Below are 4,548 nucleotides of genomic sequence, written 5' to 3' on the forward strand. Positions count from 1 at the left end.
TGCCCAGAACTCAGTGATACACTCCCCAGGGACAAGCAGGTTCAGTTGCTACATGTCGCCCACCAGGCTCTGCTGCTTTGACGGGTCATATAACATCTCTAAGCTCCAATAGCCTCTTCTGAAATGCTTGGAAGTGTCACTCCATGGTGCCACTGGAAAGCATAACTATTTGCAACTGTTCTGGGAGCAGTGAACTACAATTCACAGGGAAGGCAGTATCATTACACTGTCAGGAGGAACATAAGCAGATTGCCAAACCAGGACCAGTGGCAGCCAGGTGAAAAAACAAAACAAAACAAAACAAACAACACACAGATAAAAAATTAAGCAACTTTCACAAGGAAAAAAAAAAAGTCAGTCAAAACCAATCTGCTCAGGGCAGTCTGCTGCCTGCAGGTGAAACACACACAGGTCAGCACAAACTTTTCAGAAAGCTTGGGGTCCAGGTAACTGCCTGGAGGGTGCAGAAGGGGTAAGAGCAGCCAGGACATAAGAAGCCCAGGAGGCCAGAGGGAGGAGGCAGTGTAACAAGGCCCCAGAACTATTTGGGTTTGTTTTTTTTTTTTCAAACCTGCTTTTCTTGCAGGTTGCCAGGTTGACCTGTTGACCTAGGTTTCTTTGCTAACTCAGCTAACAGGCACCTCTAGACTTCTCCACTTTTGTCCTGGTTCAGAACGGGCCAATACGGACCCACGTGACTGGGAGATACTGGAAGAGCTCAGACCCTGTCTGGGGTGGGGGGGCGGGGGGAACAGAAGTCAGCAGTACAGAGGAAGGCACCTGCAGTTTCTGCTTCCTGCTAAAATCAGTTGTGGCCTTTGGGGACTGAAAACCATCCTGCAGGGGCGCCTGAGTGGCCTCCTCAGTTGGACCTCCGACTTGGGCTCAGGTCATGATCTCGAGGTTGGTGGCTTCCAGCCCCGCATTGGTCTCTGTGATGACAGCTCAGAGCCTGGAGCCTGCTTCAGACTCTGTGTCTCCCTCTCTCTCTGCCCTTCCCCCACTGATTTTGTCTCTCTCTCTCTCTCTCTCTCTGTCTCAAAAATAAACATTAAAAAAGTTAGTAAAAAAAAAAAATTAAATTAAAAATTAAAAAAAAAACCAAAACCACTACCTTGGAAGTTCACACATTTTACGTCCTTACCTTTCTCTGCCTCCCCCCATCCAGGGCCGGCTGGGCCAGACTCGGGGAGGCTAGATTAAGGCTCACCTCTGGAGTCCTCTGCGCCAGACTGTTTCAGGCCATGGGCACTTGGAAGAACCTAAGTAGGGTCTTAGTTGCGGAGGAGCCGAGAGTACAACACTAGGTGGGAAAAAGGGGGTGAGCGGCAGGGGAGGGGTGGGGGAAGAGGGAAGTTTTCCTCAACCCTCTTAGGAGTCCCTGGCCGCGTCTGAAAATGAAACCGACAGAGGCAGTGTCACAGGAGAAAAGCCTACGACCTCATTCAATAGAAGCTTTAAGGGAGACACACAACCTTCCTAGGAGACAGACCGGTGTATTGAAGGCTAGGCTCAAGAAGAGTGCGCAGCCCTGGAGGAACAGGATTAAGAGCCTGGGGTTAGCTTTGCACCCAGGTGAGGAGCTCAGCAAGGCCTGCCTTGGGGTTCCCCGTATTCGGAGATAAGGCGTTAAGGGCCTGGGCCATTACCAGCCTGTGTGCCAACCTTGGCTGTAGGACTTCAGCCGCACAAAGACAAGGAAGGACAAGGACAGACGAGACGGGAAGAGACAGCAGTAGGTCTTCTGGCTGTGTTCGGTGTTGTAGCAGCACGGCCTGGACGATGGTCGCGCAGCCCAGCAGCTTGTGCAGCTGGGGGTCGTAGCGGGTGGCCAGTTGCAGGCTGACTGGATGATGCGCGCCCTCTTGCCTGCGTGCACCTTGCAGCCCTGCAAGTCTTGGTTACATGCCTCCCAGTCAGTCGCCGGCCAGAGAGCTTTATATTCCGGGAGCGCAGCCACTGGATGCTGTATTCATCAATGGAGTGTGGGGACTTGCGGCCCTGGATCCTCACTGGCTGCTGTGCGACGCCGTGTCCTGCGCTTTGTCCAATCAGACGAGATCTGGAAAGTCGCTTCATTTGCATACAGCCCGGGAGTGCGGTCCTAGCTGAGCTCCCGGCTGGGCTCGCGCGCTTTGAAGGCGCGTGCTTTGGAGACGCCTGCGGCTCTCCCGCCTCCCGGTCGCCCCTGCGGGCTTGTCTGGCATAGGAATGGGCCTTTTGGCTCGGGCACACTCCTCAGGCCCCCGTTCAGGCTCCGGTTTCCTCCGAAGTTGCTGACCCCGGCTGGCAGGCGGGGTGCGCGGTGACCGCGCAAGCCCGCGGCAAGAGGAGGCCTGCAGCGAGCACAGAAACAAGGAGCACTAGAGCGGCTGAGCTGGACTTCCCAGAGTGTCGCCTACATCCTGGTCGCCATGGCACCGGCCAGGCGCTGCGCCCCAGCTGTGCGTTCCCCTCCACCGGGGCAGGAGGGCCCGCTCGGTCACAGGAGGCGAAGAGGTGGCGCTTCGGAGCCTCGCAGTCAGAATAAAATTCCTCAAGGTAAGGAAAGAAAGGAGGCTGCGCGCAAGAGCGACCGGGAGAGGTTGCCTGTGCAAAAGGAGACCCCATCCTTGGTCACCGAACGAGTTCAGTGGTGGTTTTGCTGTGGTATTGAGACCGTTTACAAGATGATTGTTCTGCCCAGAAGGAGACATGAGTTTGTATCCATGGCCCACGTGTTGCGTTTTCTGTTGCTTTTTATGTAAATTTGCTCACTCGTTCGCGCAAAACCGACCTGAAGAAACAAGACTGTGGAGATGGTTGTCGTGTCCTTTGAAAGTTTCATTCTGACTGGTTGACCTACTTGACTGTTGTGCTGATGATGTTTTAACTGACATTTTTTCCTTTCTGAGTGGTTTCATACTTACTTGGCTCACTAGCACATCGCTTCGCGGAGGAAGGTTTAATAAAACCTCAGAGTCCAAAAGATTATCTTCAAAAGGGGGGTGGGGGTGGGGGTGGATTTCAGTGTATTTGTCTCATTTAAATTAGGTCTTCAAGGACGCCCGGGTGGCTCAGTCCTCTTCAGCTCAGGTCACCAACTCACAGTTCATGGGTGTGAGCCCCACATCAGGCTCTGCTATTACTGCACAGCCCAATGCAAACCTCTGCACCTCCCCCACTCACACCCTCGCTCTCAAAATAAATTTTTAAAAAATATTTAATAAATCATGACTCCAGAGTAAGATTCCTGTTAGGAAATGAATGAAACACCTCAACTTTGATAAGCCATCTGACTGAGGGGACTCCCGAGCGCCTGGCAGCTACTTTACTGCTTTTTTATTTCAACATATTTGAGAGCATGCTCCAGAGCGGGGGAGGGGCAGAGAGAGAAGCAGAGAGAATCCCAAGCAGGCTCAGTACTGTCCTGGAGGAGCCAGAGGCAGGGCTCGAGCTCACAAACCTCAAGATGGTGACCTGAGCTGAAATCAGGAGTCGGATGCTTAACCGACTAAGCCACTCAGGCATCCCTTTACTGCTTTCTTCTGCCCAAACAAATGTCACTTTCTGATGAGTTCCAGCTGTTACCCAGTTTGTGGTCTTTTGTGCCCTTCCAGGAACTAGCCTTCCCTGAGAAGATTCTGGGCACGCACTGTGCCAGGTCTTTGGATGCTCTGGGGACAGCGGCTCTGGAAGCCCAGGGAGACCCAGGGCAGGGGGCTTCTGGAAGCAGCTGCCGCTGGGGACCCCTGCCTGGCTTGGAGTCTTCAAGACAGGAAAGAAGGAAAAAGAAGACATTCCAAAGAGGATGGGCAGAGGAAGATCCCCAGAAATCTGCATGGTGCGTGGGGGGCCAGAGACCCGTGGAGTCTGTAGGTCTGGACCAGTATACATGCACATTAGAGTCGATGTTCTCTGTTCATTTATTGCAGCCCCCAACACCTTCCAGGATGCGCACCGCTGTCATATTCCAAAAGCTTCTCAGGATTTTCCCCCCCAAACACGCACAGGCACCCACACACTTGATGAGGAGCCAGTTACAGAAATCCGAGTGACTTACGCCACCCTGGAACTGACTTCCTTCCCAGGCATGAAGTCCTGTGCTAGGTAGGGACCCCCAGTCCCTGCTGGGTCACCTTGGTGCCTTTTCTTCTGCTTTGCTGTCACTTCCTTTATCTTCATTGCCCTCCCCAAAGGCACCTACTCAGACAGGTACCATTCACCAGTTTTTGGAGTGTCCTGCAACCTTGAATTGTTCGGCGTGCACACATTTTAAGTTTCAGTAAAAAGTTCGTCCTGTTGTTTTGTGTTTTTTTTTTTAGTTTAATTTTTTTAATATCTTATATTTGAGAGACTGAGTGCAAGCAGGGGAAGGGCAGAGAGACAGAGGCAGAATCTGAAGTAGGTTCCAGGCTCCAAGCTGTCAGCACAGAGCCCAATGCTGTGCTCGAACTCCTGAGCAGTGAGACCATGACCTGAGCCATTGTTGGAATGGACTGAGCCACCCAAGTGCCCCAAATAGTGCCATCTTATACTTCTTTATTTTTGTGACTCAGCATGGTGCCC

The 4,548-nt window shown here is 52.5% G+C and overlaps 1 long non-coding RNA gene across 1 annotated transcript; it reads left to right on the top strand.

Moving 5' to 3' along the window:
* Positions 1-2,097: 2,097 nt before the first annotated feature.
* On the top strand, positions 2,098-4,284 carry LOC102968799. The gene is made up of 2 exons (XR_446428.3): positions 2,098-2,541; positions 3,600-4,284. It is a non-coding gene; the product is annotated as an uncharacterized LOC102968799 (long non-coding RNA).
* Positions 4,285-4,548: the final 264 nt, after the last annotated feature.

Source organism: Panthera tigris, chromosome A1 (assembly GCF_018350195.1).
Source record: "Panthera tigris isolate Pti1 chromosome A1, P.tigris_Pti1_mat1.1, whole genome shotgun sequence".
Taxonomy (NCBI): Eukaryota; Metazoa; Chordata; class Mammalia; order Carnivora; family Felidae; genus Panthera; species Panthera tigris.